The 14,107-nt window shown below is 42.8% G+C and overlaps 1 non-coding gene across 1 annotated transcript; it reads left to right on the top strand.

The window, feature by feature from the left end:
* Window positions 1-1,247: 1,247 nt before the first annotated feature.
* trnam-cau (transfer RNA methionine (anticodon CAU)) lies at window positions 1,248-1,319 on the top strand. Its single transcript has one exon. It is a non-coding gene; the product is annotated as a tRNA-Met (tRNA).
* The last annotated feature ends 12,788 nt before the right edge of the window (window positions 1,320-14,107 follow it).

Genomic DNA, 14,107 nt, shown 5'->3' with positions numbered 1-14,107 from the left:
TGGTCATGGAAAGTGGGCATTGGGCAACCTTTACCATATAACCTATGGAAATAGGTTCTTTCGTGAATTCTTATTTAAAGGGACACTGTGCAGGAAATGGTCAAAAAGGGTACTGCAACTATGCTGCTCATTGAAACTGGGCTGCCAATTGCCAAATTTGATCTTTACATGAAAGTTTTCTAAGTAATAAACAAATATTTTCTAGTATGGTCCAAGTAGAGTCATTTTTGCAACTAAAAATGGCTATTTTTGGAAATTCAAAATGGCGGACCATGGAGGAGATCCCCCTTTTCATGTATGAAAAGTGCAATTTTCCCAGTCATAATGAATACTTAGAATTTGATGGTGGTGGTAGGTATTCATGAAAAAGGTAACATTAGTGAATGGGCAGCATGAATTCTGGAAATAAACAACTAAAAATCTCACACAGTGTCCCTTTAAGTCCTAGGGAATTATTTTATGTTATGAAACACTGCCAAAAATGTCAAAAAAAAAATGTCATCAGATAGTGTTATTGAATAGTTACCCTATCTAGATTTCTAATGCCAGGCAAAAAAAAACCATCAACCCAGAGCTGTATAAAAACACGGAGCCCCCTACTGGCCATAGCCTGAAAGCACATCGACTTTAACTGATAACTAGTGAGCTCGCGCTTTGGCGTTCCGAGGCAGACAGCTTACTTGTGGTAAACATACTGCGAAATGGGGAGGTGACATGATCATGTGCAGCTTCAAAACCAGCCTATGGTGGAACAAACACGACAGCGGAGGCATCCTGAATTTCCCCCTGGGGATCAATAAAGGTACTCTACTAACAGGCTGTGTGAAATTTGACGGACGTGGCCCTCCCTCAGTATGGTTTCAGAAGGGTGTTTGATTTTAATAGCTAAACTGCCTACTGTTTGCCAGATAATCAACAAGGACAGTAGTTGAGTGATTTGAATTGTTCCGTCTAGTGAGCAACTATCACCGGCAGCCAGCAGCGTTTCACAAAGTCCTCCTGACATTGCTGCGCACCCTTCAGCCTTGTGCTGATCAAAAGTAACATACCGGTAGGCCTACATAGGCTATAGCTAAGTAAAATGTGATTTTAAATGGCGTCTCTAACGTTTTGCAGTTTAGCAATTATGACACAATTGCACCAGGCTAACCACCAGCACATCAATGCTCCAAATCAGATTGTATTGCCCCTTTCGACCAGTAGAGGCATTGTCTTCATATAGCGCAGCACTTTCCCGTATGTGGCACAGCAGAGTGGCGCAGCGGAAGCGTGCTGGGCCCATAACCCAGAGGTCGATGGATCGAAACCATCCTCTGCTAAGCCTTTTTTTTCGCCGAAATATTTTTAACGTAGTATTGCTGATAATTCGACGTCAGTAAAAACACCTAGCAATGTTTGGTTTCTATGACACATTTTCTACCCTTCAAAAGAAGACTTGTGGTGTTGATATACGATATAGTATAGGGCTTACAGGCTTGGAATGTTTTGGGCCTAATAGACATCGGCCTACGTCGAGAATGGTTATTTTCGGACTTTTCGAATGATTTCTTATGGCTAATGTCATTATGTAGCCTATGATACTGATACTAACTTTTAAAAATATATATATTTTTCTTACCCGTGTTGGGAAAACAGCTCGATGTCATTGCCACCAGATGGCAGCAAAACATTGGATTGAGCAGAGATAGACAGACCTGCCGTTGTTGGAAACCTGCATGGATTTAGGGTGAACTAAAGGTAGGCCTAATTTGGGACGTTTTTTGTAGATCGCAAAAAAAAACCACTTTAAGTTTTAAATACACCAACATTTAGTAATTGTATGTCTTCATATGGGTCTTGGGTACATTTCCTTGTAGGAATTAGTTTTTAAAGTATAATAGGCTATTTTATTAACATTTAAAGACAGTGAGACACCGTTTTAGCTTAAAATATTGTCCCAAATTAGCTCACTCCACTATAGGCCTACTTACTAAAAGTATGTCTCCTTAATAAAGTAAAGACAAATGTCTAAATGTTTTGATATTGAGTTAAACCTTTAGATAAACAACATATATTTCAATCATATTTTGTACCATAATAACTGCTTCAGCCATAATATCCTTAGATCATGATAGCATAATCAACATGTCAGCTAGCTCAACTGACAAGTGTTGGATCACCTGTAACTTCAAACCTTTGCTCCTTCCTGTTATGATACTTAACACAAAATAAAAGTATTATTCCTTATGACAGTTGCAGTAACAATATTACAACCCATTTTGTGATTGGCTGCTAATATAGCTAAATATGTATTTTTTTATTTTTTTGCATCTAAAAAATATGTATTTTTTAGATGCAATTTCCTGCATTCTAAGCAATTTTAGAGGTCGGAATGACAAATTGCAACTGACTCCTTCAGACTTTCTATACAAGCGCTGGCTGCCATTAATTGTGGCAGGTAAACATGTAATTTTTTCCATATATTTACCATGACAGACATGGCGTAATGTAGTGGGTGGCCAAAACCGGGACATATTTGTGTCCCGAGAGAGTTTGCTCGGGACATGGGACACACAACTCCAAACCGGGACTGTCCCGGTCAAACCGGGACGTCTGGTCACCCGATGCTAATATTTAGAAAGAAAACAACCCAAAAACCTTATTTGTCCCAATTTAGCTGATGTCCCAATTTACCTTAGTTCACCCTAATGCATCCCAATGAATCAGTAGGCCCACAGATGCATCACAAATTAGGCTTACATCGCCATTGTCAAAATGTGTGTATTCCATTAATTTGGGGTCAAGTGGACAAAGGTAGATTTTGATCATTATTCGCTCACAATGTGAATTATTGAAAACATTGGTTGTTTTATTTTGGTTGCCTACATCCTGCATGGTCCACCTCCCTGATTTTCAAAGTGGGGGCTGGGGTCCCCTGTGGGACCACAAGGGGATGCCAGGGGGGCCGCAGCAGATTGGCAGGAAAAGTGTATCAAAACAAAATAAATAACTAAATAAGGTGAATACTTTATCTAGACCAAAATAAACAAAACAATCCCAATGGGAGACTGCCTCACACACCAGACTACTGTAGGCCTATAGGAGAATCAGCCTATGTCCATGGTTTGAAAAGGGTTGGCTGATGGAGGACTCTGACTGTGCAATCCTTTTTTTCTTTCCAATGTTTATGGATATGATCTGATATGATGATTCTGTAGTACTTGGATGGATTTAGGAATGCACTAACTCTATTTAGTTGTGAAAGCGGGTACACAGGACAAATATCGTGGCACGGCCCGTGTCAGGGGGGGCTTGGCTGGAATCTAAAATGTGGGGGGCCTCGTCATAGTTAAGTTTGGGATCCCCTGCCTGGTCCACCTGTTTTGGCAGTATAGGCCTATTCCTATGCGTATCCAGACTCAGTCTATAGGCCTATTCCTATGCGTATCCAGACTCAGTGTATAGGCCTATTCCTATGCGTATCCAGACTCAGTGTATAGGCCTATTCCTATGCGTATCCAGACTCAGTGTATAGGCCTATTCCTATGCGTATCCAGACTCAGTGTATAGGCCTATTCCTATGCGTATCCAGACTCAGTGAGGTTAAATTAACACATTGTTGCTCTGGAAAATAGTAACCTATTTTTGCATCATCATCACTGTCATATCCAGCAGGCAAATGGGATTCCACGTGTAGTACTTCCCTTATGTTTTATTTAAAATCTTTCCCCAAAATTAATGCACATTTTAAACTGCCGTTTAATATATTTCCTGTATTATTTAATATTTGTCCTGTATTGTAAAATAGTTCTTAATGGAAAAAGATACCTTCTGTTGAATTTAGGCCTTACACATGACCATGTCCTTAGGCCTACATATTGTTTAACAAAAGGGTAAGTTGCTAACATGGGCAATGAAGTTATTTTTCTCCATCTTGCTTAAAGACAGTCACTAAATGGCATGGCATTCTATTTTCAACCAAAGCAGCAGGCGTCTGATAATTTCACATATGAAGCCTGAAGTCTGAGGGTCTGCTGATTTAGCCCAATTTACCTTAATCAACTAGAGTAACATGTGATCATGTGTATTCATTAGGTAGGTAACTAGTGAACTTCTACAAAAAAATCGCACACCTATTAGGCCTACTGAGTGCACAAATTAGACACCCTGGAATGACTGGAAACACTGCAAATTGAAACGGAGCTTGCCTTACAACTACTCTACATAAGTGATGTAGGCCTATACTAGGACTAGAAAGTAATTAAGTAGTATGTAATCACAGTAATTAAGTAGTATGTAAAAACACATTTTATTTAGTGCAATAAAGCAGTTGAAATGGGTCCTGTGTGTGCTGCAACTCATTATAAATAATACCCTATTAACCCTGTTTATCAGAGTTATTCCATTTTTTTTTCGAGTCTACAAATTTGTCTTAACAGAAATTGGAAGTGGTTGTTTTTCTTCCTCAGGGCCTAAACTGAATTCCCTTAATTTAGTTCTTCTGTCAACCCCCGAACATGCATCTTACTTTGACAGAGGAATAATGGAACAAGCATCATCAATTTAAGAAATTGGCATTTGTGACAATCAATAACAAAAACATGACAAACTATTAATGCATGTTTTTACATGATTGTAGAGTCAGTTCATATGTTGGGTATAGTTTTGTCATTGTCATTTTCTTTCTGAGCTTTCCATTGGAAAAAAAACCCTCCAAATACTCATAACTGTAACCGTGAAAGCTGCAAATACTCTGTCACAGAATAAAATCATTTGACTTATAGGCCTATTCTGTCAATAATTGCACGCTGTGACATTGCATTCGGATTTTAGGCATCACAGCCTTTACCACAGCTAATCCATAATGATTCATGTAAAACCTCCATGGAATACCAAGATTTCCAATGACTGCAAACTCCCCTGACCAACCTCAGTTACAATTTTCACGTATAGTGACTTCATGAGAGCTGCCTGTCAGAGTGTTACAGAGCAATGTAGTTGGTCGATTTCATTGCTAAGCCCTGCCATTCCTTCATTTTACCTGGGCTTTCTTATTTGGCCAATTTCATTTTTAAAATACGTATTACTTTTTTGTTTTACCATGTTGAGGTTCTGCAATATGAATCAAAACAAAGTAAAAACTAAAAGTATTTTTTTATTATTTTTGAATTTTAGAAACCTGTTGTGACACGAGCTTTCTTGAGAAAATTACGACTTGTTCATTTTCTCTGGGCAATCCTTATTGACAGGATACTGTGTACTTAAATTATTCTAAAGGAAATTAAGAATTTATGTCACGGTGAGCAAATGTCTCCCCTGTAGTGTGTCTGAGGTTTGGTCTGGTGTGCAATGACCACTACCCCTCCAGGAGTGCTGGCACTGTCATGGCCCACCACGGGGAGCCTGCTAGGGCTGAAATGTCAAAGGCGAAGGGGGGCTTTGTCCCTTTGTTTTGTCTCTATAAAGCACAAACAATTTTCTATTCCTGGAATGGAATATTCCTATTATACGCTATGAGCACCACCACCTATACCCCTACTACTACTACTACTACTACTCTACTACTACCACTATACCACTGCTGCTACTACTACTTCTACTATTGATGCTACGTCTAGTAGTAGTAAATGGTTAGCATACAGTATGCACTGAACTCTCAACAGAAAGACTACCATCCACAATCTAATTACTTAAATAATATATTGAATAAGCAGCTGGACATTTTTTTTTACATAATTACCATATGAATTGAATGTTACTTGTACATTAATTCTCTTCTGCCTTCTTAGCTCTGTCCCCAATGCATGCCCTCTTGTTATCAGTTCCACATGTAATCCATTAGTCTGGCCTTGGTGACTGCGCTGAGTCTATTACACAATAGTTAACACACACACATGCACACACAGCATATATAGGTCACCCTCATCATCTTGTTTTTTTCTTAATGCACAAGGCTTTATATTATAGGGAGCATGTTTCAAGTTGGCTTATTATTGTCTTGTATACTGTATTGTACAATTGTACTTTTAGATGATTTATATGTTTTATTAGAGTAGCTAGCCTGATCAGGGACTGAGGTTGCAAATTAGCTATCTAGCTATAAACCTTCCATGTATTCACATCTGCAAGTTGTGTCATGGCTCTGCCATGTCATGTTTGTAACAATGTGCACTGCATTGTCCCTGCCAAATAAACTACAAATAAAATAAAAATTATTCTCTCATCCCCATTTCAGCAAAAAGAGGAAAAACGCTGCTTAGAAAGCTCAAAATGTTCAGTCGACCGACAAGTTGGAGAGCACAGTTCTGCCGATGACACAGGTGAAAATATGTTATCAAATCAATGTCATTCGAATGTCAACCAGATTTGTTTTGTGATAATCAATAGGTCGATGTTCATCAAAAAAGAATGGCCTTCAAGCAGAGTGACCTGATTTTACCTGTCCAATTCAACCAGGTGATTTTACAGAACATAGGCCTACAGGTAAAACCAGGGCATTTGGAATAAGCCCCTTTGTTATATGTGGCACGTGACTGTACCTAATGACTCCAGGTTGCCCAACACAAACAGCACAGGCAAAATACAACTTTGAGATATGTTCATGGAGTTAGGTGTGAGTTCGCAGATGGCTCCTCCAAAAAGTTGGTGGACTTTGGCTGCATCCACTTGGAATGACACACGTAGTATTGTGTTGGTGTTTACATCACCTCTTCTTTCACCTATTCATCCAGCTCATTGTTTTTCATAAGCTTGTTCGTTGTACTTAAGCTTCATCTAGTTGTTGATTTGAAAATTAGAAAGATTCTCTTCTGCTCTTTCGGCTCATTCATTTATCTGCCAAATATCAGCTCTACACAAGATGCCCTTGGCCACGCTGCGCCTCACTTTGCTCCGACCGATACTTTTCCCCCAGTAATGGAGGACATCACCAATAATGAACATTTGCGCTTCGACATGTTGCTGCCAGAAGTGATTGAATGCTTGAATGTCTTGTTAGGCCTAAATGAGAGACGGGACACCCACTCAGAGCAACATGACTCTGTGACTGTGAGCAAAGCTTTCCCTTAGCTTTTAACTTTAAATAAACAAATGATTTGTCATATTTCAAATCAACTGTCTGGATAGAAGATAAAAGCACATCCCACTTCCATTTTAATGTGGTCCTTTTTTATGTCATTTGCTGCTGATTCAGTGTTACTGAGTCAGCACAGTGGAAGTTTCAGACTCTTAAACATACCATTGTGAGATATACAATGATGTCCCACAAACCAAGGTGTAGTAACTGTGCCACTCCTGAAAAAATGCCCTATTTAGTTATCGGAAGGCCCAGTTTATTTATGTGCTCTATGCACGAGTGTTTTCCCCTCCAGATTGTTCCCCATTATCTTCTAACTCATCCCAGCTACAAAAATCACTCAACATGGTGCAGCCTGCGCGCACACACGCACACGCACACACACACTCGCACACTCACACTCGCACACACACACACACACACACACACACACACACACACACACACACACACACACACACACACACACTGCAAACTGCGCTGTGGTTTGATTATGATGAGACGTGTCATGGCTGACTGAGCTTTAAGCCGTGCCAGACCATAAAAATGATACTAGTATTAGCAGGATGTGTCCTGTAACTCACAGTCATGCTATACTATATGGCACACATATTTCCCAAAATGCTCAGTTTCTCCTTTTGTCCATTTATCCTGTTTCATGTTTTCTTATACTTTCTTTGTGTTTTTGTCCTATTGTGGTACCAAGGAGGAGGAGGTGGATACTATGGGAGGGCGGTGTGTCAAGTGCCACATCATTTTAAAAACATACTTTTCCTCCCTGTTGAGCACTGTCTTCGTCTGGTGATTCACTAATATCACGGCCCTTGCTCGGCTGAACCAACTATTCTTTCCAGACAATCACATAATCAATCACCGGGCCTGTGCTCTGACAAGACCATTGGAGAGTGAATGAGCAGAGGAGGGAGTGGAGGAGCCCCCTTTGGCCTTCCACGGAGTGGGAGAGAGAGAGAGAGAGAGAGAGAGAGAGAGAGAGAGAGAGAGAGAGAGAGAGAGAGAGAGAGAGAGAGAGAAAGAGAAAGGAGAAAGAGAGATAGAGTTATAGGGAGGGAGAAGGAGACCGAGAAAGTGACAGAGAGTGTCAAGGAGAGAGAATGACAGAGAGGGGGGTGGGGTAAGGGCATGGAGTGAGAAAGAGAAACCAAGAGTGAAAGAGCAAAAGAGAGAGGGATACAGAGGGATAGAAAGAGAGAGGGGCAGAGACAGTGATGGGGAGAGTGTTAAGGACACTGAGTGAGAAAGAGATGAGCAGAAGAGCAAGAGTTAAAGAGCAAGCAAGCGAGAGAGAAAGACAGAGAACGAGGGAGGGAGAGTTAAAGAGCAAGCGAGAGAGAAAGAGAGAGAACGAGGGAGGGAGAGAAAGAGGCAGAGAGAGAGAGAGATGGATGGATGGATGGAATGGGGGAGGAGAAGGGAGAGATGGATGGGGATGAGAACCAAGTCTTGCCTGCAAGTTCAAGCAGAAGAAATGGTTAGCGAAGAGAAGAGAGGAAGAAGAAGAGGAAGAGAGAAAAAAAACATCAGCCCAGTAAATATTCAATTTAAAGGATTCCCAGATAAGAGGCAGTTGAAAAATGGAGGCAGGCCCCATTCTTCTAGATAAGAGGAGACGGAGGCATCTGGAGGAAGGCAGATAGCAAACTCCCACGCCGTCTCCTAGACCTTCCTCTCCTCCTCGTGCCGCTGCTTCTGCTCTGAAGGAGAGAGGCGGAGAAATATAGTGTGCTTGCCTTTATCGTGAGTTCACAGCGCATTTATATTCATTTATGAGCCGAGGCTTGACTTTTTTTAACCCCCCTCCTCTTTTGGAAATCAAACGGCTGCGTGTCATTTTCATTTTCTCGTTGATTTTTTTAAATTATTATTTTTTTACAATTTCATGCGCCAAGGAAAGGGTAATGATGATTAGAGAATTATTGAACTCAACACAGGGCAAGAATTTGTGTCACAGACTTGTGCTTTCAAATCGAAACATGTGGTCGTCCTCCCACACTTAGAAATTGTGTGAAAAATGGCACCCCGGCCACAGTTGGAGTGGAGATTGAGTTGCTTTAATTTAGAAACTCTTTCTGTCTCTATCACTCTCGCTCTCTCTCTCTCTCTCTCTCTCTCTCTCTCTCTCTCTCTCTCTCTCTCTCTCTCTCTCTCTCTCTCTCTCTCTCTCTCTCTCTCACTCACACACACATACGTGCACACACTAATAAGATCCACAACCATAACTCTCCCAGTTACACACACACACACACACACACACACACACACACACACACACACACACACACACACACACACACACACACACACACACACACACACACACACACAGTTGGACACACATTCACTTCACTTGTGGTAAGGTGAATCAATTTGTGGGTCTCTGACCGACTATTGTGCAATCTATTGAAACGGTAATGAACTTCCAGAAGACACTGGCTCCATCGGCCCCTTTATTTGCCCACTTCCATGCCCATCCCCATCACACCTCCTCTCTCTCTGCTCTCAGCCTGCTGGCTTGTCCTCTTCCATGCTGTCCACCCCTTCCCTGCACAGCGCAGGCCTGTGAGTGGTGCTGCGCACACTGGCCTAATGCCGTTGTCACACTGCTTTATCTCCCCTCTCAGTCAGGTAGCACATTGAGTCATCCTTCATTAGTCTCCTCGCGCTTTCTCTCTACGTTCCCCTCGTCTGCTCTCTTTCCCTTCATTCCTCTACCATCCTCATCTCCCCTCCTTTACTAACCCTCCTGATCTTTCTTTCCCTCCAACCCTCTCCCATCCTCTCCCCTCCTACTCTCCTTTTCTCTCTATTCCCCTCTCTCCACCACCTCAGCCCTCCTGCTCCTCTCTTTCTCTCCGTTCATCTGCCCTCCTTTCCATTCCTCCCCCCTCTACCCTCCCCTCTTTTCACTTTCTCTCCTCTCCCATCCTCACCCCTCTTCTCCCTTCCTCCTCAGTATCATGCTCTTTCTCCCCATTCCATTCCATTGCCATCCTATCCCTTTCTCTACTCTCACCTCTCCTCTCCTCTCCTCTCCTCTCCTCTCCTCTCCTCTCTTCCCCTCTCCTCTCCTCTCCTCTCCTCTCCTCACTCCCCTTCACCCATCCATCCCTTCACCCATTCGCTTACCTCCCCTGCTGCCACACTTGGAATGTCTAATGCTCTGGAGGGGGGCAGAGGTGGGTAGGCGGGTGTGCATTGATGGAAGATCTCACCAGGCAAAAAAAAAAAAGAGGATGACCTGAGTATCGGTGGGTGGGAAGGTATAGGCAAGGCCGCTGACAACTTTGGCTTGGCCCTGGAAAAAGTCATCTGAAAATCGCCATCTTCAAAATACATGCAATGTAATGGGGACCCAATTCTGGGTCTTCCTTTCTCCCTGGGCCAGGGACAGCTGACCCATTTGTTACCTCCTTGTCGGCTTCCCTCAGTATAGGCGCAGCCTGCCTCCCTGGCCTCCCTGCCTGGCCAAGCGGTCGGCCGGCCTCACAGCAGAAGCTGCTGCCATGTCGATAAGAGCAACTCGGAGTGATAACCTTCACATAGTAGCGAGGACATGTAGACTCCCGCCATGCATAGCTTACTGCAGATGTGGTTCCCTTTTTTTTCTAACTTTCTTGCTTGCTTTTTTTCCCCAGCAGCTCCTTTTTTTCTCCCTCTATCATATATTTCATGCTCATTCCCGATTAATCTTCCTCCCTTTTTCGCACACGCACGCACTTATGAGCGCTCTCTCTCTCTCTCTCTCTCTCTCTCTCTCTCTCTCTCTCTCTCAGTCACTCACTGACACACACATGTACACTTGCACCACACACACACACACACACACACACACACGCACACACACACACACACACACACACACACACACACACACTTGCATGCTTACACTGTACGCACATACACACACACACACACACACACACACACACACACACACACACACACACACACACACACACACACCAGCGCACTCAAAGTTTCAACCTTGGATTGCCTTCCTTGGTCTGATTCATTTAATGGGTTCGAGTAGAAGGTTAATGTTTTGTCTGTTGCAGTCATAGTCATAAGGCAGACTATGGCAGCAAATGCCCGAATGCCCCCTACACATATATAACACCAAGGGTCCCCCTTTGTTTCAGACACTCAGACTGATGTAATCTCTCCTAAACATTTGGACAAGACTTTAGGCCTGAGCTATGTGAACATTGAGTGCGTAGGACAAACCTATTAAGAGAAGGCCCCCTTCCCTGTGACATTTTGATGAATTGATTGCATTAAAGAAGTGTGTTAGCCTGCAGAGATTTCCATTATGATCCGCCGTGAAAACACTTTTTTGCTAAAGTAAGAGTAGCGTGAAGAAGCCGCGTGGAGATCAGACACGCAGGAGCTGGGGTGAAAAAAAAGGCAAACACTCTGGATCAGCCCTCCATTATGTGCTGTTCTGCTACTTAAGTTTGGTATTGTGCACCGACACGCCTAGTACATACACACACGGGTTGGGGTGAAGGGGGTGGGGTGAGGTGTGTGTGTGTGTGTGTGTGTGTGTGTGTGTGTGTGTGTGTGTGTGTGTGTGTGTGTGTGTGTGTGTGTGTGTGTGTGTGCGCGTGCGTGTGTGCATGTTATTGTACACCCACGAGTAAGTGTGCGTGAGTGCGTGTGCGTGCTTGGGTTGGAGTGAAGGAGGTTGGGGTGAGGTGTGTGTGTCTGTGTGTCTGTGTGTCTGTGTGTGTACACGTGTGTGTGTGTGTACGTGTGTGTGCGTGCGTGTTTGTGCAAGTGCACGCATGGGTGTGTGTGTGTACGTGTGTGTGTTGCAGGGAGCAAGGGATTTTCAGGAGAAGGAATAGTAGAGCACCACCGCAATTATTCCTTGTGTGATGGTTTTATTCATGTGTTGTCACCGGTTGTTAATAGGTGTTGTGCCATCAATAACAATAAGGGCATAAAAGAGGCCCGGTAATGACTAGACTGTGAGAACGAAATGAAGATAGGACAGGAGGAGAAGCAAGGTAGTGCTGTCCTGTCACCCCTAACACAGCTAATGCAACAGTTTACTAACAATTCTATCTCTTATTGGGTGCCATATTTACTTGAAATAGCCCGTCATTAGAATACAAATGTCATTAGAATAATACTACCTGTCATTAGAATAAAAATTCACTTCTGTTGGCTAAGCTTTTCCCAGTGCACACAGGTTGCTTAACTCTTATGGGTCATTTCCACTGTACATATTTTCCCGGTAGCCTACAGCTCAACTCAGCCGCCAGCATTTTGCGTTCCGACTTGCGCTCAACTCAGCTCAACTCGCTGGTGCAGACACTTTTTAGCTTTCCATAATGTCAGATGATCCCTTAGGTGCCACCTTCTTGGGGGCTGCACGTTTTCGAACGGAAAAGCCAACCATTCTGACAGGCCTGCTCAGCTCAACACAGCGCAACACAGCACGGCACAGCACAGCCGGGTTTTGGTGGAAACTGGTATTGGTTAGTAGCACAGGCAGAGCTCCTACTGTAATATAGTGACACACACACACACACACACACACACACACACACACACACACACACACACACACACACACACACACACACACACACACACACACACAGTACAGAATATAAATGCTCTGCACACCCATCATCTTTATAGTCAGGCTGTTAAGACCCAGACACTCTTCTGCGGACATTATTTAGGACATGTCTCTTTGTGCATAAGCAGTGATGTAATTTAATACCTTTATTGTGTGGTCTACCGGTATAAAATATTGTTGTCTTCATTAACAAGTTCACGGTTGTTTTAAATCATTATTTATTCTATTTAAAATGTATCCAAATTGAATATACTCATTTTAATATGTCTGTTACCTAGGTTAATTAATTTAAAAAGATGCGATTGGTTTGCGAAAAGATGTAATGAATAGAATATCAAGTACATAAAAAATTACATCACGAGCGTTCATCTCTGCCATCAAATACAGAGACTGAAATACCAGAAATTCCAGAAATACCAGGGTCACAGAAATACTAATGTCTATACACAGTGGGTCGGTACACTCAAAACCTTTACATACTCACAACTTGGCGTAATTAGTAATGTGCCACATCTTCAATGCTCTATGAAGGTATGCCCAATACAAGTCTCTTTTTTTCCAAATCAATGGGTAAGAAAAAGGCGACGTACAGCTAGAATGGTTAGGAGGCTTTGGGGTCGTGCGTGCACACAAAGCGCTAAGAGTGTCAGAAAATTACAGGTCTTGCGTGGCACTGCTGCATTCGAAAATCCATTAAACGTTGTTGTGCCACAAGACACTCATTTTCACACACACAGCACATCGTTGCGACTCCTTTTAAAGCAAAATACACACGCAAAATACACACACACACACACACACACACACACACACACACACACACACACACACACACACACACACACACACACACACACACACACACACACATTCTGACTCATGACACAATAGGCCTATGTGGATTTTAAAACATAGACTGTAATAGCCAGACAAAATCATATCCCTGTATATACACACTGTTCCACTCACACCCTTCTACAGCAGAGACTTATCAAACTTTGTACAGTATGATCATACAGTATACCTAGACCAACACTTACTCATTGATGTCAAATCACACATCCTGACTTATAGACCCTTATACACCCTTTTAGCCTTAGTGATAGACCCTTATGGATATGGGCAAACACAGAGCCCCAGCATGCAGGGATGTATAAAGAGAGCTTTTAATGCACCTTAGTTTCACAGCGAGTTGCTTGAGTGCTCTGAGGCCGTGATGTGCGCGCAGGGACGTTGAATCCCTCCTGAGAGGGGATTTAAAGCCAGCTGGGAAGGGTCAATTAGGCAGGTGAGAGCGCATTTACTTAAAGCCCCGGTCAAAGCCCATTCTCACACAGCCACCCTGCAACCACTCTCTCCATTTAGCCATCTCTCTCTCTTTCTCTTTCTCTCTCTCTTTCTCTTTCTCTCTCTCTCTCTCTCTTTTGGTAGTTAACTCTATCCCT

The sequence above is a fragment of the Engraulis encrasicolus genome, chromosome 22 (genome assembly GCF_034702125.1).
Source record: "Engraulis encrasicolus isolate BLACKSEA-1 chromosome 22, IST_EnEncr_1.0, whole genome shotgun sequence".
NCBI classification, from domain to species: Eukaryota; Metazoa; Chordata; class Actinopteri; order Clupeiformes; family Engraulidae; genus Engraulis; species Engraulis encrasicolus.
This window is presented reverse-complemented; position numbering and strand designations above follow the sequence as displayed.